Below are 26633 nucleotides of genomic sequence, written 5' to 3'. Positions count from 1 at the left end.
ACTAGAAGACACATCAACTTCTCATGAACAAGGACATAACCAATAGATACCTTCCAACTTCTTCAAAGAAAAGGAAAGAGCAATTTTAAAGGGTTACTTATATTATCATATTCTGACAGAATTTTGCAGAACACAGTCCTTTTCCACCTGATGGACTCTCTCCACCTTGACATTTCTACAGCAAGGTTTCTCAACCTCAGCATTATTGGACCAGATAATTCTTGGCTTGGGGTTGTGCTGTTCGCTGTAGGATGCTACTCAACATCATAGTAAGGCACGATCCCAACTAGATGCCAGTAGAACCTCTCCCCTAGTTGTGACAATCAAAACATCTCCAGGCAATGCCAATGCCTCTAAGAGGCAAAACCACCCTGGTTTAGATCCACTGTTCTATAGAAATGTATTGGCATTTGGTAATTTGATACCTACTGTCCTGTGTCTCTAATTTTTCCATGTCTGTCTCTCTAATACACTCTGACCCAGCGATGAGCACACAGTGGGCACTCGCTGATTGATTGAAATGAATAAACCTTCACAGCAATGCATGTTTTTACTCTTTCTAAATTCTTTAAATTTGAGGCAACTGCATGCTTTCCCATGTAGATGACCTCCCTCTGTGAGCAAACAGAACAGGCCAACAAACCAAAGTCAGACTTTGGCTCTAAGAAAGAAAATAAGAAAATGTGGAGAATAGAGTTATTTATTAGGAACAACCCAATCTGAGAAACATCTTTAAAGATAATTTATCTTCCCTTCAGTTGCATCCATTTTCCTCCAGGGAAACTTTATACTGTATAAATGTTTGTAAACTCTCGCTTTCTCTATGGTTACAAACTATGAGATCCTATTTATTTATACTAAGAGGTCAAGACTGAGGTTATGACCAACCAGAGATGCACTAATATAGTGGTACTTTACTGACATTATTTTGGGTAAATATTTGTCAAAAATATAAATTGAAGCTCCCCTAAATGAGACAGTCCTTATATTTCCTTTCCACAGCTCTAAATTCTGAAATATGTCTCAAAGGAGGAGAAAAACTCCAGGCAAAATAACTATGATGATATGAAGCTGGGCAGAATAGGAAATGAATCATGGGCAAAAGCGAGCACAAACATCAGGGAATGAGATACTCTGAATGGTATGCAGCATATGAGTAGAAAAGTCAAGTTTTAAAGCTCTTTGCTCTAAAAAATCAGGGTCTGATAAATAGCACAACAAAGGAGGCAGGTATCATATACCTTGACTAAGTCTATTGTCCAAATGTTTTGCATTTGAAGGTCTTGAGGCATTTATAAGAAGTTGACTGAACTTTTCACAGTCAACTCAGAAATGTCAGTGTCTTGAGGCCTTCTTGAATGCTTTCAACCTCATCATTTCCTAACTTGAAGACAGGAAACTGGAAAAGCTTCATGAAGTGTAGAGGAGACAGATTTCATGTTTAAACGTAACAGTATGTTTTTCAAAATATTTAAACGAGCTGGGGAATAAATCTCTTAACTAGAAAGTTAATAAACCAAATGCATATGTTTTATCCATCTCAGAATCTACTCTAGTATTTTTCCTTAAATACTTTATGGCTTTAAAAGGGGAGAAAACCAAAAATAATAAAAGATTTTCATTTTTTTTTCTTCTTTCACTCATGGATAGAGGAGGTTCTCAGAAGGAAAGAGGAAGGAAAGGGGACCTCATATTTACCAAGCATTTACTACATGACACTTATTGGATCATTCAAGAGTGGCATTTCAGTTTATCAAAATATTCCTGTGAGGTAAATACCAATAACCACACAGATGAAAAACTAATATTCAACCCATACAGATAACAGTTTTTGTACCCAAAGAGTCTATGTTATTTCCCTATTCTACCTACTCAGTTATCAAAAAATAAGTGCAAGAAGCATTTCCCTGAGTTTTTCCTTTTCTGTTCTTAGAGAAGTTCAAGGTAAAAACAAAAGAAGAAAAAGAAAAAAAAGACACTGCATTAGAACTCTTCAAAGATGAAATTTCTTTTTCTTTTTAAGTGCAGCCTAAGAGAAATAACACTTGGTCAATACATTTACACTTTTATCATATTATACTCAATTAAATTCAGCTTGAGGTAACAAAATATGCAGTTTTAGATTAGAATTATCATTTAACAGTGAAATAGAAAATAAAACACCTAACTGATCTCATATGTAACTATATGTAATAACTTCTGGCAGAAGTATGCACAGTATTTACTACAGTTTCAGAGGGTTTATTTTTAGTTTAATAACAATAGTTTGGGGAATGTTTCTGAAGTATAAATCAACATATATTCTTTTTCCATTTTGCCTGATTATTTTTTATTTTGAGGCTATCATGATGATACTAAAAAAATTAAAAGATTGTACATACTCTTCTGTGTTGAAATCTAAAGTAGGTTTACACATTTTTCTGTTACATATTGATGGGTTGATAGAACTATATAGTTGATGTAAAATACACCTGACATATGGAGAGAAAAAATGCAAATGGTCCTATTCCAGTAGGAACAGGAATCAGCCAATATCATTACTCCAGGACATTGACCCATACCCAAAATCTCCTTCCACATGTGAAGGTCTAAAAGATCTCAAAGATGCTCTCTCCCATTCATTGAGTGACACTGAAAGAGACTCTTTTGGTTGGTGCTCCATAGTGCTGAAACTCTCATTTCCTCTGGCAAAAAGGGAAGAGGTAAAACATTTGCTACTGAAAAATTTTACTTAAAGTAAAATCATATGTTTCCCCTCATTGCTCACATTAATGTATGGCACATTAAAATTTAGTCCCATAAGTCTTCATTATTCAGGCATTTAATCATATGGAAAATGTGGTTATTTAATTAAAACAAGCAACACAGGTTAGATATTTCTTGGGAAAAAAATGTAGGAAAATGATCTAATCCATCAGGTTTCCATTGTGAAAATGTATTAATATTAGACCATAAGACCACAGCCGAGAAAAATGCTGCTCATTTGCAAGGCAGTATGATCTGATGCAGAAACCAGTTGAGTTTAGGAAACCAAAGTGTGCACCATTCTTTCTGGAAAGGGTGGAGAATTTGTGAGAGACTTTGCTGCCTCTACTTCCATGGTGGCTGGGAAAATGCTGCAAGAGATGCATTTTACAGAGATAAAGACTCTGTTATGCTTAAAATATAATTGCTGATGATTTACTTTATGATAAGCAGTCTGTTGAATGAACTTCCAGGACTTGCAACCATCTTTTCAGATCATGATATTTCATCTTTAAGAATATATTATTTTTATGAGAAATAATATTTACCAGTGTTACATGAAAACAAAATTAATCTCATTTACACCTGACTAGTTTCCAAAACTGTTACTGCTATTATAGAGGTTCTCCTTTTCTAATTCTAAAATCAAGTTTATTTCCATAGACTAGCCAAATGCCAAAATTCCCTTGATTCTGAGAACCTAAAAAAAAGAATAAAGAATAAAAAGAATCAACCTGGGAGTCACAAGGTTCCATAATACCTTGTTTTTAATTACTGCCTCTATTAGTCTTGCCACAGAGAAAGAAATCCTCATATCATTTACCTTACTGCTAGCCTTCCTTGCTATTAAGTCCTGAAAACAATAAAATTTAAGACTTTTACCTGGTTGGGTTAATGTTTAGGTGTTTAACCATTATCCAGCCTGCAATAGCTTACGTTGAACTATTTTACCAAGTTGTACAGCCCTTAAAAGTTTGCACTAGTAGTCACAGCTTACTTAAATGAGTAAGGAGAGCAAGAGAATTTGCCTGGCACATGGAACACTGATTTGGATAAGAAGATCATAAAAACCCTAAGGTATATTTCCTAAGAAAACATATTCTACTTATGACAGTTTTGGAACAGAAATTTAGCAGGTCATTTAAGGTCAAGATTTCTCAGGACTACTGAAACTCACTTGATACTATATGATTTCTACCCTAACTAACCTCAGACAAACAAATATAAATGGCAAAGAACATTCATAATATTAAAATAGCTCCTCAAAACCTCATTTACTCGTGTGCCTTTCCTTATACAATCCAACCTTACCCTACCGAAGGAAAGCCTCCACTACTGGGAAAGGGTCTGTCCATCTTGTCCCAGATGGACACATTCTCAGCATTTTATCCCCTTGACCCACTTTAAGCATTCCAATGGGGTCAGAAAAATTTTAGAATGGTGGCCAAAAGCAGAGCGAAAACTGAAAGAAATGACATCCCAGAATCCAAAGAAAGAAAAGGTTTCACGAAGGATGGGTTAAGAAAGAGTATCAAAGTACAAAAGGGATAAAAAAACAAAATAGAATCATAATCTTGATTTTTTGGAGGAGCAAAAAGTAGTTCAGAATGGTAGGTGCCAAGGATGCAAAAGAGGTAGTAGAACCTTATCCCTAAGAAACAGGAAAAAGTCAAATGTACTTTCCAAATTATATACACTTGCAAGAAAGTAAGTGTGATGGGAATCCATTGTAAATAGGAATCCATCTACATTTTGAAAGCACATTCTGACTTCTCTATGGAGAAAAGACTAAATGGCAGGAATGAGAACAGGAAAACATTTTAGGAGACTATCACATGGGTCTAGTTGAAAGGTGGTTTATACTAGGCTGATATATATGATGTCATCAGGATATACATGATTTAAATGATGGGAACTGGTGAGATACACAACAGAGTGATTGTAAATAGAAAAGAAGAAGTGAGAACTAAGCAAGCTCCAGGGCATTCTGACATATAGAGGTCAGGAAGAGGAAAAGGAGCCTTCAAAGGACAATGGAAAACTCTAGACCCTGAGGAAGGAAGAAACACAGGAGACTGGATACCCCTGATACAAGAGAAATAATTATTTCAAGAGTTGTATCAATTGTAGCTAAAAGGCTAATTAACAATGTTTGAGAAATTATCATTGAGGTTTATGACATGAATTCACAGGTAAACCTTGTAAGAACTGATTTAATGACATGACAGGGGCAAAATTTTGATATGAATGAATTAAGGCAATAATGAAAAGCAGGAAAAGTTGATACAATGAGTGTTGTGATGGTTTTGTACTACGGTGATTTGAATAAGATGAAAGTGTTTTATAAAATCCATTTTCTGGCTCTGGATTAGAGCTGGACAAAAGAGAAATCTGCAACCAGAATGAAGTAGTAACCATTAATCTCCGAAGGTTACCAGGGTTCGAAGTGGTGGGAGACAGACACAGAATTTGTCATCCTGTCCCATCTGGCCCTCTCATTCCGCGTGTAGCTCATCTTCCCTACTGCCAGTCCTGCTGACCAACAGCAATCCCAGGACCTCCCCCAGGTCCAGAGGCAACAGCCTTTCATTGACTTGTCCTTTTCTCTGCTTCATGGCTCCACTCTGGCATCTGGATATGCCTGGATTTCCATACGTCAGTGACTTGTTCACCCACACCAGTGTTTCAAGAAAGGGATTAGTGACTGTTCTATGATCCTCCAACTCCCCTTTATGTAGCTTTATTTCTCAGCTTCTCCCCCTATAATTCTTATAATTAATCCCTTATTCCATTATACTCATTCTGTTTATACTTGAGTACAAGTACAAAATTGATACAAGCATAAAAATTTTCAAGGAGCTTTGTTCTAAAGGTAAGGAGAGGAATATGAAACAGCTGGATGTCGATGTAGAGTCAAAGACAGGTTTAATTTTTAAGATCAGAATTGTTATGGCATATTGGTATGCTGATGAGAATGATTCAGTGAAAAAATGAAAAACTAATGATATAGGATAGATAATTCAGGAGGAAATTCTTGAGTAACCATATGGGGATCAACAAAGGATTGGTCTTAAATAGATTTTGAGGCAGTTCATCCACAGCAGAAGATGGAGAATATGAACACAAATGAGGAACTGACAAATCAGAGGGTAATAAATTGAGATTTGTACTCTGACTGCTTGATTAACTGATAATAAAGAATAAGAAATGGTTGTTGAAGGCTGCAGGAGAGGAGAAACCATAAAATAGATATTGAAACATAGGAGAAAAACGGACTAGGGAAATGAAGAACAATTGAACAGAGCTGAGGCAAAGCTTTACATTTGAGAAAAATAAGCCCAGTCAACTGAGTTTTCTGTTTGTTGTTCAGTTGGTTCTTTCAATATGTCCCTCTGTCGGCTACAGCTAAGGAACATAAGACTTGGATTTAACAAGAATAGGGGTTTGGTAAATTTAAATGGAGAACTGCAGATTCACGTAAGGGAATTATTTCAGTAATAGGCTGTAAGCATGGTAAATGGAAAAATGAGTGCATGACAGACAGCACTATTGGGACAATAACATTAAACTTCTCAACTGGACATAAGAATTCATCCATTGAGGATAATAGACAGAGTGAGTTGTAAAGTTAGTAGAATTAATAAAAGATGGGATGCTTGGCATCTGTGTTTTATAAGTGGGATAGTTTTTGGTAGTAACAAGGTATACAGTATAACTATACAAACAAGTGAGTGAAAAGAAAGATTATTGGAAAAGGTGTCAGTCAAGTCAAAGAACTGAGATGTTTCAGGACCTGAGGAAGTTGATCCCACCGAACAGTATAATAACAAAGAAGAAGAGAGCAGGGCTGGGACTAAGGTGAGGCAAGCATGGAATTCAGGGTTCAAACTTTAAGAAAGGACACATTCTCAGGTGTTGATACTGCATTTGCATTACATCGGTAATGTTAACCTGGACATTAAGAAGCATGAAAAGCAAAAGAAATGTTACTATCCATTGAAATAATAGAGTCACACAATTTTTCATAATTAAAATTTATATTCTTTAATGGAAATAATTGTATAGGACTAGTAAAGAATCTGCCCATAATAATCAATATGCTATTCATATGAAAATACTCATAAATTAATTACGCCAGCATAACATCAGGATGTTTTTGACATATGGACCTGAAACAGTCTCACTCCCTTGAATTACCTCTCGTTGTTTAGGGAAGACTGAAGTTAGCAGCATAAGTGTTAGGACGTAAAATCATTTTCTTTTTTATACCATAAAATAGACTTGTAATTTTGCTGTTTCTTATTTCCTGACAACAGGTTTAGGAGTTGACTTTAGATAACTACAGAACTAAACCTGACTTCATGAATTCTTTCTGATCAGTCATTCTCTTTCTTGAACCTAATGAATCCTAAGGACTTTCTTAACCTTACATGGCATTAAATACCCATTTACTCTATCACTTAGATTCATCACGGTATTTCTGACACACAAATATTAACCTGAGGGGAAAAAATAAATGAGGGCATTTCACTGACATTGAGGAAAATATAAGTATCAATCATGAGAAAAAGTTATTAGAACAGGGGCTCTGTTTTTTTAAAAAATAATTAATTAATTAGTTTATTTATTTATTCATTTTATTATCATTAATTTACAATTACATGAAGAACATTATGGTTACTAGACTCCCCGCTTCACCAAGCACCCTCCCCACAAATCCCATTACAGTCACTGTCCGTCAGCGTAGTAAGATGCTGTAGACTCACTACATATCTCCTCTGTGTTGCACATCCCTCCCTATGCACCCCCCGCCCCACATTATACATGCTAATCATAAGGTCCCCTTTCTTTTTCTCTCCCCTTATCCCTCCCTTCCCACCCATCCTCCCCAGTCCCTTTCCCTTTGGCAAACGTTAGTCCATTCTTGGGTTCTGTGATTCTTCTGCTGTTTTGTTCCTTCAGTTTTTCTTTGTTCTTATACCCCACATATGAGTGAAATCATTTGGTACTTGTCTTTCTCTGCCTGGCTTATTTCACTGAGCATAATACCCTCTAGCTCCATCCATGTTGTTGCAAATGGTAGTATCTGTTTTTTCTTATGGCTGAGTAATATTCCATTGCGTATATGTGCCACATCTTCTTTATCCATTCATCTACTGATGGACACTTAGGTTGCTTCCATATCTTGGCTATTGTAAATAGTGCAGCAATAAACATAGGGGTACATCTGTCTTTTTCAAACTGGGCTGCTGCATTCTTAGGGTAAATTCCTAGAAGTGGAATTCCTGGGTCAAATGGTATTTCTATTTTGAGGTTTTTGAGGAACCTCCATACTGCTTTCCACAATGGTTGAACTAATTTGCATTCCCACCAGCAGTGTAGGAGGGTTCCCCTTTCTCCACAACCTCACCAACATTTGTTGTTGTTTGTCTTTTGGATGGTGGCAATCCTTACTGGTGTGAGGTGATATCTCATTGTGGTTTAAATTTGCATTTCTCTGATGACAAGCAATGTGGAACACGTTTTCATGTGTCTGTTGGCCATCTGAATTTCTTTGGAGAATTTTCAGCTCCTCTGACTATTTCTTGATTGGAATATTTGCTTTCTGTTTGTTGAGGTGTGTGAGCTCTTTATATATTTTGGATGTCAACCCTTTTTCAGATCTGTCATTTATGTATATATTCTCCCATACTGTAGGGTACCTTTTTGTTTTATTGATGGTGTCCTTTGCTGTACAGAAGCTTTACAGCTTGATATAGTCCCACTTGTTCATTTTTGCTTTTGTTTCCCTTGCCCAGGGAGATATATTCATGAAGAAGTTGCTCATGTTTATGTCTAAGAGATATTTGCCTATGTTTTCCCTAAGAGTTTTATGGTTTCATGACTTATATTCAGGTCTTTGATCCATTTCGAATTTACTTTTGTGTATGGGGTTAGACAGTGATCCAGTTTCATTCTCTTACATGTAGCTGTCCAGTTTTGCCAGCACCATCTGGTGAAGAGACTGTCATTTCCCCATTGTATGTCCCTGGCTCCTTTATCATACATTAATTGACTATATATGTTTGAGTTAATATCTGGGGTCTCTATTCTGTTCCACTGGTCTGTGGGTCTGTTCTTGTGCCAGCACCAAACTGTCTTGATTACTGTGGCTTTGTAATAGAGCTTGAAGTTGGGGAGCGAGATTCCTCCCACTTTATTCTTCCTTCTCAGGATTGCTTTGGCTATTCGGAGTCTTTGGTGTTTCCATATGAATTTTTGAACTATTTGTCCTAGTTCGTTGAAGAATGTTGTTTGTAATTTGATAGGGATTGCATCAAATCTGTATATTGCTTTGGGCAGGATGGCCATTTTGACGATATTAATTCTTCCTAGCCAAGAGCATGGGATGAGTTTCCATTTGTTAGTGTCCTCTTTAATTTCTCTTAAGAGTGTCTTATAGTTTTCAGGGTAAAGGTCTTTCACTTCCTTGGTAAGATTTATTCATAAGTATTTTATTATTTTTGATGCAATTGTGAATGGAATTGTTTTACAGATTTCTCATTCTATTAGTTCATTGTTAATGTATAGGAAAGCCACAGATTTCTGTGTGTTAATTTTGTATCCTGCAACTTTACTGTATTCCGATATCAGTTCTAGTAGTTTTGGAGTGGAGTCTTTAGGGTTTTTTATGTACAGTATCATGTCATCTGCACATAGTGACAGTATAACTTCTTCTTTACCAATCTGGATTCCTTGTATTTCTTTGTTTTGTCTAATTGCCATGGCTAGGACCTCCAGTACTATGTTGAATAACAGTGGGGAGAGTGGGCATCCCTGTCTTGTTCCTGATCCCAGAGGAAAAGCTTTCAGCCTCTCTCTTTTCAGTATGATGGTAGCTGTGGGTTTATCATATATGGCCTTTATTATGTTGAGGTACCTGCCCTCTATACCCATTTAGTTGAGAGTTTTTATCATGAATGGATGTTGAATTTTGTCGAATGCTTTTTCAGCATCTATGGAGATGATTATGTGGTTTTTGTCCTTCTTTTTGTTGATGTGGTGGATGATGTTGATGGATTCTCGAATGTTGTACCTTCCTTGCATCCCTGGGATGAATCCCAGTTGGTCATGGTGTATGATCCTTTTGATGTATTTTTGAATTCAGTTTGCTAATATTTTGTTGAGTATTTTGGCATCTATGTTCATCAGGGAAATTGGTCTGTAATTTTCTTTTTTGGTGGGGTCTTTGCCTGGTTTTGGTATTAGGGTGATGTTGGCTTCATAGAATGAGTTTGGGAGTATTCCCCCCTCTTCTATTTTATGGAAACTTTAAGGATAATGGGTATTATATCTTCTCTGTATATCTGATAAAATTCCAAGGTAGATCCATCTGGCCCAGGGTTTTTTTTCTTGGGTAGTTTTTTGATTACTGCTTCAATTTCTTTGCTAGTAATTGGTTTGTTTAGATTCTGTGTTTCTTCCTTGCTGAGTCTTGGAAGGTTGTATTTTTCTAGGAAGTTGTCCATTTCTTCCAGGTTTTCCAGCTTCTTAGCATATAGGTTTTCATAGTAGTCTCTAATAATTCTTTGTATTTCTGTGGGGTCTGTCGTGATGTTTCCTTTCTCATTTCTGATTCTGTTGATGTGTGTTGATTCTGTTTTTCTCTTAATAAGTCTGGCTAGAGGCTTATCTATTTTGTTTATTTTCTCAAAGAACCAGCTCTTGGTTTCATTGATTTTTTCTATTGTTTTATTCTTCTCAATTTTCTTTATTTCTTCTCTGATCTTTATTATATCCCTCCTTCTGCTGACTTTAGGCCTCATTTGTTTTTTTTTCCAATTTTGATAATTGTGATGTCAGACTATTCATTTGGGTTTGTTTTTCCTTCTTTAAATATTCCTAGATTGCTATATACTTTCCTCTTAAGACTGCTTTCTCTGCGACCCACAGAAGTTGGGGCTTCGTGTTGTTATGATTTATTTCCATATATTGCTGGATCTCCATTTTAATTTGGTCATTGACCCATTGACTATTTAGGAGAGTGTTGTTAAGCCTCCATGAGTTTGTGAGCCATTTTGCTTTCTTTGTACAATTTATTTCTAGTTTTATACCTTTGTGGTCTGAAAAGTTGGCTGGTAGAATTTCAATCTTTTTGAATTTACTGAGGCTCTTTTTGTGGCCTAGTATGTGGTCTATTCTGGAGAATGTTCCATGTGCACTTGAGAAGAATGTGTATCCTATTGCCTTTGCGTGTAGAGTTCTATACATGTCTATTAGGTCCATCTGTTCTAGTGTGTTGTTCAGTGCCTCTGTGTCCTTACTTATTTTCTGTCTGGTGGATCTGTCCTTTGGGGTGAGTTGATGTGTTCAAGTCTCCTAAAATGAATGCATTGCACTCTATTTCCTCCTTTAGTTCTGTTAGCATTTGTTTCACATATGCTAGTGCTCCTGTGTTGGGTGCATATATATTTATAATGGTTATATCCTCTTTTTGGACTGAGCCCTTTATCATTACGTAATGTCCTTCTTTATCTCTTGTTACTTTCTTTGTTTTGAAGTCTATTTTGTCTGATACTAGTACTGCAGCACCTGCTTTTTTCTCCCTATTGTTTGCATGATAGATCTTTTTCCATTCCTTGACTTTTAGTCTGTGCATGTCTGGGTTTGAGGTGAGTCTCTTGTAAGCAGCCTATGGATGGGTCTTGGTTTTTTATCCATTCAGTAACTCTATGTCTTTTGATTAGTGCATTCAGTCCATTTACATTTAGTGTGATTATCGATAGGTATGTACTTATTTCCATTTCAAGCTTTAGATTCGTGGTTACCAAAGGTTCCAGGTTACTTTCCTTATTATCTAAGAGTCTAACTTAACTCACTTAGTATGCTGTTACAAACACAATCTAAAGATTCTTTTCTATTTCTCCTCCTTTTTCTTTCTCCTTCATTCTTTATATATTAGGTATCACATTCTGTACTTTTTATCTATCCCTTAATTGAATTTGGGGATAGTTAATTTAATTTTGCATTTGCTTCATAATTAGCTCTTCTACCTTCTTTGCTGTGGTTTTATTACCTCTGATGACAGCTATTCAACCTTAGGAAGACTTCCATCTATAGCAGTCCCTCCAAAATAGATTGTAGAGATAGTTTGTGGGAGGTAAATTCTCTCAGCTTTTGCTTATCTGGAAATTGTTTAATCCCTCCTTCAAATTTAAATGATAATCTTGCAGATAAAGTAATCTTGGTTCCAGGCCCTTCTGCCTCATGGCATTAAATACATCATGTCACTCCCTTCTGGCCTGTAAGGTTTCTGCTGAGAAGTCTGATGTTAGCCTGATGGGCTTTCCTTGTTATGTGATCTTATTTCTGTCTCTGGCTGCTTTTAAGAGTCTGTCCTTATCCTTGATCTTTCCCATTTTAATTACTATGTGTCTTGGTGTTGTCTTCCTTGTGTCCCTTGTGTTGGGAGATCTGTGGATCTCCATGGCCTGAGAGACTATCTCCTTCCCCAGATTGGGGAAGTTTTCAGCAACTATCTCCTCAAAGATACTTTCTATCCCTTTCTCTCTCTCTTCTTCTTCTGATATCCCTATAATGAGAATATTGTTCTTCTTGGATTGGTCACACAGTTCTCTCAATATTCTTTCATTCTTAGAGATCCTTTTCTCTCTCTATGCCTCAGCTTCTTTGTATTCCTCTTTTCTAGTTTCTATTTCATTTATTGTCTCCTCCACTGTATCTAACCTGCTTTTAATACCCTCTATTGTGCTCTTCAACGATTGGATATCCAACCTGAGTTCATTCCTGAGTTCTTGGATGTCTTTCTGTACCTCCATTAAAATGTTGATGATTTTTATTTTGAACTCCCTTTCAGGAAGAATCATGAGTTTCATATCATTTAAAATTTCTTGGGAGTTGTATTAATAATTTTACTCTGGACAAGGTTCATTTGGAGTTTCATGTTTGTATATGGCACCCTCTAGTGTCCAGAAGCTGTATTCTGGAGCTGCTCAGCCCCTGAAGCAATGTCAGGGGTTGCAAGGGAGCAGTACTGGTGCCTGGGGGAAGAAAGAGCTGTTCCCTGCTGCCCAGCTGCTGTGCCTGTCTACACTGCCTGAGTCAGTGAGCAGGGCCCACAGGTATAAGTTTTTGTCCCAGAGCAGCCAGATACGGATCCCTGCTTTCCACAAGTGCCCGGAATCCCAGTCTCCACAGGAACTCTGCCTGTATTAACTTTCCAACACGATAGTCATGTGAGTCTTATGAAAGCACCATGAAATGTAGGTTTGTGCTCCCAGAACAGATCTCTGGGGCTAGGTATTCAGCAGTCCTAAGCCTTCCACTCCATCCCTGCTCTGTTTCTCTTCCTCCTGCCAGTGAGCTGGGGTGAGGGAAGGGCTCAGGTCCTGCAGAGCCACAGCTCTGGTACGTTACCCTGTTTGCTGAGGTCTACTCTTTTCTCCAGGTGTGTGCAGTCTGACACCATCCTCTTTCCTGTTGCTCTCTCAGGATTAGTTGCACCAACTATATTTTCTAATTGAATCCAGTTTTAGGAGGAAGCCTCTGTCTCTCCTCTCACGCCGCCATCTTTAATCTTCAATCCTGGTTTTTTAAATATGTTCAAAATTCTCTTAAGAACTCTAGACAGACTAATAAAATGAAAAAAAAATTATTTTAATTTCCCAAATTAAGAGAAACTATTTTATTTGTAAGCATATCTACCTCGTTCAGGTTTTTATTTTTAATTAAGTCCACACTGATGGCTCCTGGCATCCTGTCCAATACAGTGCTGACTTGCACGCTTCAAGAAAAATAATGATGTCTCATAGTCCCATCTTCCATTTCAGAGCCATCATCATAACAACGTCCTAATAACCTCAACTAACTTAAAACTACATAAACTATAATATATGTAATGAATTGTGATAACAGCTTTAGTAGTTAAGCAAAAAAGACATTTCCCCCAACATTCAGAAGAGACATAAAGGCAGAATTTACTATGCCAAGCCAAAACACGTAACCATAAGTGATACTTGCCATCCTAGGTATGTAATTAGATCCCATTTATGAACAAATGCTTAAAACTACCACCTGAAATACTTCCTTTCAAGGTCAAAGAAATTAAAACTACTTAAAAATTCTGTTTGTGTTAGACCTTTATGAGATGACTGTAAAATACAATTTCATTGAAATAAGGGGAGATATTAGTCCAGGTACTCCTAGAAGCAGATCTAAAATGGAATTAAATATATAAAGATTTTATTAAGGAAAATACTTTTGTGAAGAAATGGGAGAGAGCCAGGGAAATCTGGAACACACAGCAAGACCTGATACAGGCCTGACACCAAGTAAGGAGAAACAAAGGAGGGAAGCACCCTAGGCTGCTCTGCAGTTCAAGAGAGCTTCAACAGGATTGTCAGGGAGCCCAGTCAGTCACCCATCATGTTATCACGTGAGTCCTGTCTGCCAGAAACAGGCCTGCCTTTGTGTCCCTGCTGTGCGGTTACAGACTAGAAGTAGATGGGAAGCCTGCCCCCTGTGAAAATGTCTCGATAGATTTCAGAGCAGGGCTGCTGGACCGTCTGTTAACTACCCTACAGCTGGGGGTCTGTGAGGCACATTCCTACAGCTGCCAGAAGAGGGCATAGGACCAATAATCTACTCAAAATCTGACTTGTGCCTACATTTAAACTTCACAAGCATTTTTGTCTTTCTTAATTGGACTGATACTGTTAATGAGAATATTCACAAAAACAGCAACAGAATATGGACATTAGGCACGTGCATACGATGATGATTCTAATCAGGAATTCAAACTAGCATCTTGTTTGTTGTGTTCCTACCCAGATACCTAATTGTGATCCTGATTTAAAATGCTTTACTCTATTTTTTCTTTATTCCCACTTAAAAAAGGTTTTTCAGCCTTGTTTCAGATTATAATTTTATATATTACTGTGTTTTAGTATGGAGTGGTTCTATTTTTGTTCAAATGTCTCATTTAACTTCAACCTAAACAATTTTAAAACTTATCTGTGTGCCCACTTGCTTTAGAAATATTTAGTAAAACATCCTCGTCCTGAAATCAAATGTAATGATCTTTTGCCATTTTGAAATTAGTCATAGATAATAACAACTATTTATACACATTAATCAAATTACAATATAAAGAGGAAAATAGAAGTATTTCTAATAAATTACTTCAGTGCATTAACATGAAAATGTTTGGGGATGACTATACCAAACAATCTCATGAAATAGTTACATGCTTATACCTATTTAAAATGAGTAATTTTAAAATTTAGGTGAAAAGCCATTCTGTACAAAAAATTGGGGAAATTAAAGAGTACTGACATGGATGAACAGTAGAATAAAACTAATGTAAAGATAAATTGTGTGATACTATTTATTTGTATATGAGAAAGAGGGAAATAACAAATGAAATAGGGGTAACAATAAATCATTAGACTAAAGGAAACATCAAATTACTGAAAATCAAGTTGGCCTCATTTATGAGTTTTTAACCAACTACCTTTCTATAGGATGGCATGTGTGGGATCTTTACCTTTAAATTTAACCACACATATTCATTGTCTAGCACTTAAAACCTTAGAAGAATGCATCTTTCAGTAGGTGACAGATGAATTAAGAATGGATTGGAAAAAGAACCAATAATGAAAGAATATATGGTAAACCTTTGAGGACACTAACAAAGTAAAATAAAAAAACAACAGATAAGTCATTGTTAAACAAATTATTTCCATACTTAATTTTCACAACATAAATTTCTTGCCATTGTGCTATAAAAAATTGAATATTATAACCTGAAAAGACTAAATATTTTAAAATAACCTTCATTAATCAAATGCAATGAAATCCCAGTGTCATCACTTCTTGATAATACTTTACTTGAATCCTATTTTTTAAAAGATTCAAATATTCTTTTTTATATTTCTAATCATTAATTGTTAGGAGCTGTAATGAACAAATCAGAAAAATATCCTTCTCCTGTGGCACTTATATTCTAGGAAGAAGAGAGAGAAGGTAAATGATAAACAATAAATATTATATAGTATGTTACAGGGCAATAAATGTATGGAAAAAATAACTATAAAAGAAATTGGAGGGAGGAGAGAAATTGATGTAATAAAATAAGGAGGTCTGGATATACCTTATGAACCAAAGACTAGAGGGAGTAAGCTGAAACTATACAGAGATTTGATTTCCAGGCGAAGGCAATGGCTACAGCAGAGGCACTAAGGTAAGAGCCTAACAGGCCTACTGGAGAAACAATAAGGCTGGTGTGGCTGCTCTGGAGTGATCAAGAGGAAAGACCAGGATGAAGGTGAAGAATGAACACTGAGAGGCCAGATTACATAGGGTCATTAAGGATTGTACTTGGAATTTTCCCTTGGGTGAAATTTAGAAACCATCGTGGATTCTGAACAGACAGAAATGTGATCCAATTTACATGACTAACCACATGAGCCAGGTAACTGGCTCCTGTGTTGGAAAGAGAGTCAGGCAGCAAGAGTGGAAATAAGGAGGCCTGTTAGGAATATACTATAATCTTCCATAAACAGAACAGAGAGGTGGCAATGAAGGTGGTGAGAAGTGGTCAGATTCCGGATATAAAACTTACAAGCTTTCTTGGAGTAGCAGATTCAGGGTGTGAAAGAGAGGTGTGTGTTGAGAATGGCTCCAAAGTTTTTGGCTCCTCCAACCAGACAGAGTATCACTGAACTGGGAAAGGCCAACATAGAGATTTTAAAATCTAACCCATTATACCTTTTTAAATGAGTATCCAGGTAAAATCAATACATTTGTAGATCAAAGTCTTTAAATCTATCCTAAATAAGTTAAATAAATGGCTACAAATACAGAAATAGAAAATTCTTGATATCAAAGTTTGTTTTCAAAGCTTAACATTGTTTTTATAAATCACAGATTCCCTTCATTTAATGAAATTAATCTCATTTCCTTGAAGCTTTTCCAATACATTCAAAAGCTATCACATTTTTCACAATTTCAATATCAATTATGATTCTTTTTATTTATTGAATTAAAAACATAAAATCATATGAATTTTTTTAAATGTTAAACAATTTACTTTGGAAATCCATCTACTATGTATAGTGAGATTGTTGTACAATATATGAAATAATCAATCAAGGAGTTAAATCATAGCTTTTAGCAGCATTCAAAATAACATTTAATAATTTGTTGAATCTTTCATGTAGATTCCTTAGATTAAGAGTTGTCAAAATATGAGGCAATGAATTCCTAAAGCATCTGGTACTAGTTTTTAAAATGAACTGAAAACATATAATAAGCAATCATAGCTTGTGCTATCCTCTTGTATAAGCAATGACATTGGGAAAATTATTTTTCCTCTATGAAATAACTTTAAAAATTTTATATTTTAACACTTTATAGCCATAGTCAATAATTTTAAAAGTAACATTTAGCCTATGACTATTTCATTTTTATGAACATTTTATATGCCAGCAATAAAACTTCACTATCAAGATGAAATTTGCTTAACTGTAGTTCATTACATAGATAAATTTCAACATTTTTCACTGTGTTGACAATATTATTCAACCACTCATAAGTGAAATAGACCATATTACTGTATTTGTATTTCTGTCATTTAAAGGAAAGGTTGTTTTTCCATTTATATTGTATCACTAACAGCATCTTGCAATTCTTTGACCTATCCCATAAGAAACAATGTTCATCCTTCTGATTAGAAGATATTTTTAAACATGGAAAGGACTACCTTTAGTTCTCTCATTAATGAAATATCTTACATATCTTCCAACTGTGTTAACATGCTTCCTTCTAAACCTATCACTTAATCTTGATTTTTTTCATTCCTTTGTTAGGAAAACAATGTACTGCCAATATGAGCATGTAAGTAACTGTTCCACTTTAGGAAAAGTTGTAAAATCCAATACCAATATTCAACTGAAATATTACCAATGTATTCTCTCTATATTTATATTCTTTTAAAAAATGGATAATTGGAGAGAGGTGTTTCAAGATGGCAATATAGGAAGAATGTGAACTTGCCACCTGCAATGGACACGCCAAATCTACACCTCCATATTGATCAAGTCACTCTGAAAAAGACCTGACAGTTAGTTTTACAGCTCCCAGAAAATGGCCATACTGAGATGGGTAGGAAAGGCTGAGACATAAACCCCACCCCTGGCACAGTGACCCACAAATGGGAAGGAACTCACAAATCCCAATTTTCTCCCTGAGGAGTAAAGGTTTGTTCTCTACATAAGGCACCCCAACACTTAAGACCTTCACCTTAAGAGACAAGGCCCCAAACATCTGTCTTTGAAAAACAACAAATCTCATGTCTGTGATACACAAAGGGCTATAGCAAACCAAGACACTGCTCTTTAAGGGCTCATACACGGATTCACTTAGCACAGGGGTCAGTGAAGAAGCAGCAGTTCAAAAAATGCCCAGGCTACGTGAAAGAGACACATTTGTGAATCTGAAAGTGTTCACTGGAAGGGCAGGGGCATACTGAGATTTTCTCTGGAGACAGAGGGGCTGGCTCTCCCTCTACCTTGCTAAAGCCATGGGCAGTGGGGACATTTTTCCTCTTCAGTGGGTGCCATCTTTACCCCCAGACAGAAAACACCATCTCAACACTCTTCCATTGCCTCACAAAGTCAGCAGGTGCCATCTTCTCCTTTTGTTTCCCCGGTTTTTGTTTTTCCCCTTTTTTTCCCCCCTTTTCCTTGGCAAGTGTCATCTTTGCACCCTCCCTCTGCTACACTCCAGAGAGCCAGTATCTCCTGCAAGGGAGCCTTTACTTGCATCTTGTGCCCCAGTTTTTGCAGCTGCAGCCCCTGAGGGGGCTTCAGTCTTGCCACACATCTAGAGGCCTATGAAATGGCTCTCAGGGAATGTAGCTGAGAGATGCTGTCCTTGTGCTCTTCCTTTGCCTTGCAACAGCCTGCCAGTATCTCCAACAGAGGAGCTTATCCATTCATCTTGAGCCCTTATTTTTTACAACTGTCACCCAGAGGACAATTTCAGATCACCTAGTCTGGAGGCCAGCAGGATTTACAACTGTGATCTCATAGGAATGTATACATTTGAATACTTTAAAAGCTGCTGCCTGAGGATCTGGCTTCCAATGAGCCTGAAACAGGTGCTGAGAAACCTCCATTTGGGAGGCTGACAGGTTTTGGCACACCCTTAACAACAGGAAGCTATTACAAAATAGGCTGCTTGGACAATCACAAAGGTTTGAGAAACAACCAAGAACTGAAGCAAAGGTGAACAATAAGTTTCATCTACGCAAGTCTACTTCTTCAAGACAATACATAGGAACCAACAGAGTCAGGAAAAATGAGGAAAACAGAGGAATATTTTCAAACAAAAGAACAAAATAAAACCTCAGAAAAAACCTTAAAGACATGGAGATACATAATTTATCTGGGAAAGAGTTCAAAACAATGGTCATAAAGATGCTTACCGAACTTGGGAGAAGAATGGATGAACATAGTGAAAACTTCCACAAAATCAGAAAATACAAGAAAGACCAAAAAGAAGTCATAGAACTCAACAACACAATAATTGAACTGAAAATACAGTAGAGGAGTTCAGAGGAGTTCAACAGCAGACTAGATGAAGCAGAAAAAGGGATCAGTGATCCTGAAGACAGGGAAGTGAAACTCACCCAATCAGAGCAGCAAAAAGAAAAAAGAATTTTAAATAGTCACAGAAGGAGAAGACTGAAAGGGGGAGAAAATGTATTTGAGAAATAATGGCTGAAAACTTTCCTAACATGGGGAAGGAAACACACATGAGATCCAAGAAGCCCAGAAGGTTACAAATAAGATGATCCTAGAGATCCACACCAAGACACATTATAATTAAAATGTCAAAAGTTAAAGATAAAGAAAGAATCTTACAAGCAGCAACAGAAAACTTGTTATGTACAAAGGAACTCCCATAAGACCATCAGCAGATTTTTCTCAGCAAAAATTTTGCAGACCAGAAGAGCAAGCATAATATATTCAAAGTGCTGAAAGAGAAACACCTCCAAACAAGATTACTCCACCCAACAAAGTTATCATTCAGAATTGATGGAGAGGTAAGAAGTTTTCCAGACAAGGAAAAGCTAAAGAAGGTCATCATCACTAAACTGGCCTTACAGGAAATGTTAAAGAGACTCCTTTAAGCAGAAAAGAAGAAGCTCTAATTAGTTAAAATGAAATGAAAGTATAAATCTCACCAGTAAAGGTAAATATATAAAAAAGGTAGGGTATTGATCATTACTTATAAAGTTAGCATAAAGGTAAAAAGGTAAAAGCAGTAACAACAGCCAAAACTACATATTACTTAAGAATATAGAAGATTAAGGAATGTACAATATGATATCAAAAACAAATGTGGGGGAGGCAAAAGTGAGCTTTAGAATATAATCAAATTTAACTTGCTATCAATTTAAAATGGACTGTTATAAATATAGGTTTTTATATGTAAACCTCATGGTAACTACAAAGCAAAAACGCTTAGTACATAAACAAAAGATAATGAGAAAAGAATCTAAGCATACCACTAAAAGTTATCAAATCACAAAAAAAGAGAACAAGAGAAGAAAGAAACAGAGAAGATCTACAAAACAGCCAAAAAAACCTGATAACAAAAGGACAATAAGTATATACCTTTTAATATCTATTTTAAATATAAATGGACTAAATTCTCCAATCAAAAGATATATAGTGGCTAAATGGGTAAAAAACACATGACCCCATCCATATGCAGTTTACAGGAGACTCACTTCAGATGTAAAGACACACAGATTGAAACTGAAGTTATGGGAAAGGTGTTCCATTCAAATACAAAACAAAATAGAGCTGGGTAGCTAGAATTATATCAAAATAGATTTTAAAACAAAAAAGGTAATAAAAAACAAAGAAAGGTATTACATATGATAAAGTGATCAATCCAAAAAAAGGATGTAACATTTGTAAATATTTACACACCCAACACATGAGTATCTAAATGTATAAAACAGATATTAACAAAACTAAAGGGAGAAATAAACATCAATACAGTAATATGAGAATATAATACCACCACTTTTATCAATTTTCCACCCAGATGGAAAATTTGTAAGGAAACATCAGCCTGAAACAGCAAAGCTGACCAAACATGGACCTAACAGATATATAGAATATTCCAAGCAAATGCAGAAAAACACACATTCTTTTCAAGTACACACAGAATGTTCTCAGGATAGACCACATAATAGGCCACAACATAAGTCTTAAAAAATATAGGAAAATTGAAATCACATCAAAAATCTACTCTGACCAAATGGTATGAAACTAGAAATCAGTTACACAAAGAAAACTAGAAAATGCAAATATATGGAAATTAAACAACATGCTACCAAACAACCAATGGATCAAATAAGAAATCAAGGAGAAATCAGAAAATAACTTGAGACAAATGAAAATGGAAAGATGTATTCCCAAAATTTATGGGATGCAGCAAAAGCAGTTCTATGAGGGATACAGGCCTCCCTCAAGAAACAAGACAGACCTCAAACTAACTTTGCACCTCAAAAAACTAGAAAAGGAACAAATGAAGCCCAAAGTTAATAGGAAGAAGAAAAAAAGATCAGAACTGAAATAGATGAAAGACTAAAAATAGAAAAGACTGATGAAACTAAGAGCTGGTTCTTTGAAAAGGTAAGCAAAATTGACAAACCTTTTAGCTAGACTTACCAAGAAAAAAAAAAGAGATAGATGGAGAGAGGCTCAAATAAATAAAATTAGGAATGAAAGAGGTGACATTACAACTGATACCACAAATACAAAAGAGACTACTATAAAATCTGTTGAATTTCTACACACAACTGTTGAATTTCTACACACAAATGATGAATTCAGTAGAAGCAATGAAGAACATTTATAACTGCATAAAAAATACCTAAGAATAAACCAAGGATGTAAAAAATATGTAGACTGAAAACTATAAGACATTAATGAAAGAAATTGAGGAAGACGCAAATAAAAGATAATCCATGATCATGGATTAAAATAATTAGTATTGGGAAAATGTGCACACTACCCAATTGTCTTGTATACCTGAAATATGTTATATCTCAGTTATACCTCAAAAAAATAAAATAATGGATAATTCATTTTAAAAATGCATATGCAGTATTTTCTGCTAATAAATTCAAAACCATAAATTGTGAGGTGACTTCCAATATGGTAAATAATTTCTTGAAAATTCTTTATAGACAGAATGTTACACATATTACACACCATTTTTTCCAAATATTTTTACCTTTTCAATTTACAAGAGTCCTTTGAATACTAGAAATATTGACATTCAAACTGTCATAGACAACATAGTTTTTCCCAGACAAGTTTGCCTTTTGACTTTGATATGGTCTTGTCATTCAAATTTTTCACTCTTCCTTCTCAAATATATTTATTTTTTCTGAGTTTCCTATCTCATTTAGAAAGACTGCCTTTATACTAGGATAAGAGTTATACAATTTATTATTGTTATTAATAGATTTTACCTTTGATCATCTCCAATCTCAGCTTTGTTAAATTCTTTGCCAGATAAAACAATTACATCAACAGCTTTCATTAAATAACATTCTTTTTCCACTATATTTTAATATCATTTTTCCATTATTTAAAGTCACCTTATACCCTGATGTTAGGTCTGTATTTTGTGTGTGTGTTAAATTAATCTGCCTTTCTAGTCTTTTGTCAATGCCATGCTGTTTTGATTACAATGGTTTGGTAGTAAGTTTCAGTATCAGGCAATGCAAGTCTCCACTTAATATTCTTCTGTTCATACCCTTCTTGTGTATTCTAAGCATATTTATTCTATCATATAGATTTGTAAAGAATTTTACCTGATTTTTGAAACAACTGCTGTTATACCTGGAATTGTATTCAATATATAAATGAATTTGAAAGCATTGCTATCTTTATATCGTTTTCCACAACCAGCATGGAAAGTATCTCTAAATTTGTCTGGGTTTTTATTTATGTCCCTTAGTATTAAATTAAATTTTTTAAATTTATGGAATATAAATGCATCAAGACAAAACTAAACAATATAGAAACATATAATTAATAAATAGTGAACACCTTTGTAACTACCACTTAGATCACAAAATAGCACATTATCATCACCCAAAAGTCGTCCAAACAATGCATCTCTTCCCAAATACACTGTAGTGAGCAGGACTTTTAGGTTCCATCAACATGCCATCACCATCTGCAGCACACACAAATATTTGGTTTTTATTGAACTTGGGAGACAGTAAAAAGTGAAGGGTCCTTTAATCCCATCTATTTTTTTCTTAATGAACATATAGAGAAATAAGCTTAAATGAAGTATTGCTAAAGCATCAAATTTATCTTTGATCTTCTAGCTTTCAAAATTAACTTTATAAAGTGAAATATTCCTAAAGCACTTTATATTTGCCTTTTAGCCTTATTATAAATTTTGTTCAATTTACTACTACTACTTAAATGCAGTCACACATGATGTAAAATAACATATTGCAATATTTATATATATAAGAATTGAAAATTTTATCTAATATTAAAAACTGAAAATATTATCCAAATAATTGAGCCAACAGGTAAAAATATCAGAAAAAAATATGAACAGTTGATTAATTATCTGCTTCCATTAACCTGTGTAGATCCTTGGTAAATAATCTCAAAACACTTCAACAGTTTCTTGAAACAAATGACAAAATTGATAATTGAATTGCCATTTTAATGGATCAGTTTCTCTATTCCAACAGAGCAACTGCACAAATTATAAAAACTATATATTTAAAATATGAGCCCATTAGTCATATGTGTAGAATAATAACTGTCACACACATAAATACTAGTCAGATTAAAAAGGACCTCCAATCTCTAATAAAGGCACATTTTAGAATATACATAACATTGCCCCAAATACTTACTTATAAGCTTTTAGTTCAGTATTTTATGTTTCAGGATAAAAATTCAAAATTCTAAGTTAAAACAACAAAGTTAACTCTATAATGTAATTTAGCTAAATGTTGTGTAGTTTTTAATCTCAAGTCTTCCTGTGATATAAATTTGATGTTGAGGTCCTTTAGAGATTCAAAGGCGATTTATATTTGAAGTAGTGTTATATTTTGTCTCCATCTGAAAAATCATCTTCTCAATTGTGTGTGTATGAAGAGAGAAAGAGATTGATAAAGTCAAAACTCTCAGATTATAGTAATTAGAAAGGGATTTGGGGTCATGGAAAAGCCAGAATTTGGGGCCCCAATTGCCTCAAACAGGCAAGTGAAGGAAAAAAAAAGAAATAAAAATGAAAGAAATATATAAGAGCAAGAGACACTCAGGAATCTACAATATGAAAATGTTCTGGCAATGCAATCCCCAAACTATGAAATCCTGTTGAAACTCAGATCTTTCTAATGAAAAGAATATAATAGGACATGAAAATGAGAATAAAAATTTTCAGTTGTATGCAGTTCTTTTATTTTTCTAGTCTGAGAATTGATTTCACTCCTTTCAGCTTCTCCTTTTATCTCCTAATGCCTTTTCAAACCCACAGACACAAAGGGCACCAAAGAAGCCTTGCCCAGGATGTTCTCACTGAGTGAGTGTCAGATAGGCTGTCTGGGAAGCACGCCTGGTACAACCAGTCTCAGATGTCCTGTCCCTGAAGTAAAGTGAAACAGTCATTTCCTTAGAGCTGTACCCCGAGTACCTGCCCAATACCTGACACATGATAGGTACACTGTAAATATTAATAATAAATGTATCATTGACAATGAACCAAATATATCCGGTTTTATTTTAGTAGCAATGTCTGAAAATCAGCATCACCTTGTGAATGTGAGGTGTGAACATAACTGGTCAATGAACTGGTCGGTAGTCAAGGACAGGGCCAACTGGACTGATACTGCCTATGCCACCACTACTCATGTAACTTTCACAATTATATAAACTTCCAATGATTCCATTTCTTCATTAGTAATACAGGCAATAGTAATCATATCCTGATGTGGATAAAATCAAAGTTCCTGTGGTCAGGATTCTCACAGGTCCCTGGTTGACTGGCTCACTACATACATGCGGGCAATACATTGCTATTGACTCTATAAAAAGAGCTTCATCCAGTGCTCTGGGTGACACCGTGGTATGGCTGTGGCTGCAGGAGAGCAGAGCAGAGGCTGGAGTAGTGACAGTGCTAAGGACAGAGGCCCAGAGGATGGCTGTGTAGGCAGAAAGGCCCAGAGGCAGAGACCCAGAGGGAGAGGCCCAGAGGCAGAGACCAGCTTGCTGCATGCAGAATGGCTCTGAGTGAACAGGATTTTAGTGATTGACCTGCCACCATGGAAATAAAGTTGGGTATAACCGTTTCACCCCAAGAACATTCTACTGTCATTTTCTTTGGTCACACAATCCATAGTGAACTTGCCAGGGGCTAAAACCCATTGGCAAGACATTTGACCGTTCTGTCTCAATTAAAAAGAATATCAGACAAGTTTTTTTTAATTAAGATATACACCCTTGTGAAGGTTTCACATGAAAAAACAATGTGGTTACTACATTCACCCATGTTATCGTGTTCCCCCCATACCTTATTGCAGTCACTGCCTAACAGTATAGTAAGATGCCACAGAGTCACTATTTGTCTTCTCTGTGCTACACTGTCTTCCCCATGATCCCCCTGACACCATGTGTGCCAATCATAATACTCCTCAATCCCCTTCTCCCTCCCCACCCACCCTCCCCCACCCCTTCCCCTTGGCAACCACTAGACCCTTCTTGGAGTTTGTATGTCTGTTGCTGTTTTGTTCCTTCAGTTTTGCTTCCTTGTTTTACTCCACAAATAAGGGAAACCATTTGGTATTTGTGTTTCTCCACCTGGCTTATTTCATTGAGCAAAATATCCTCCAGCTCCATCCATGTTGTTGCAAATGGTAGGATTTGTTTCTTTTTATGGCTGAATAGTATTCCACTGTATATATGTACCACATCTTCTTTATCTAGTCATCTACTGATGGACACTTAGGTTGCTTCCATATCTTGGCTATTGTAAATAGTGCTGCCATAAACATAGGGGTGCATATGTCTTTTTGAATCTGAGAAATTATATTATTTGGGTAAACTCCAAGGAGTGGAATTCCCGGGTCAAATGGTATTTCTATTTTTAGTTTTATGAGGAACCTCCATATTGCTTTCTACAATGGTTGAACTAGCTTATATTCCCTCAGACAAGTTTTTAATGCTTAATTTTAACAATTATAAAGAATGGTAGCATTTCAATTATAATTAAAGGACAATTTTATCATCATAGTCATCCCTGAGTCCAAGATGGAAATATGATTTAGGATATGATTAGGTAGGTAACTTATCTTAACTAGCAACAGTATGTATATAAGTGCCTTATTAGAATTATCAAGCAACCATCCCAGCATTCCTAGTCAAATTTGTAGTGATGGAAGCAGGCTTTGAATAATCAAAGAACAATTTTACTTAAATCAAAGGACTAGGATAATTCCTTTCCATAAGACTTATCACTGAAGAACTACTTAAAATTTATTGAAATGAAAATGATTATAAAGCTTTTAGTTCAGTATTTTATGTTTCAGGATAAAAATTCAAAATTCTAAGTTGAAACAACAAAGTTAACTCTATGATGCAGATGTACATAGACAGGTTAAGTCAAACCTCAAAGGATAAGGGCACAGCACTCCACAAGACTCCCCTCATATCAGACTCTGGCTGCAGGCTCTGGGGTTTCCAGGCTATCTGCTCTTCTGCCCAACGAGCTACAATTGCAGGGGTTCCCACCACCTCCTCAGGTTCAATAATTGGCTATGACTCAGA

The sequence above is a fragment of the Manis javanica genome, chromosome 5 (assembly GCF_040802235.1).
Source record: "Manis javanica isolate MJ-LG chromosome 5, MJ_LKY, whole genome shotgun sequence".
NCBI classification, from domain to species: domain Eukaryota; kingdom Metazoa; phylum Chordata; class Mammalia; order Pholidota; family Manidae; genus Manis; species Manis javanica.
This window is presented reverse-complemented; position numbering follows the sequence as displayed.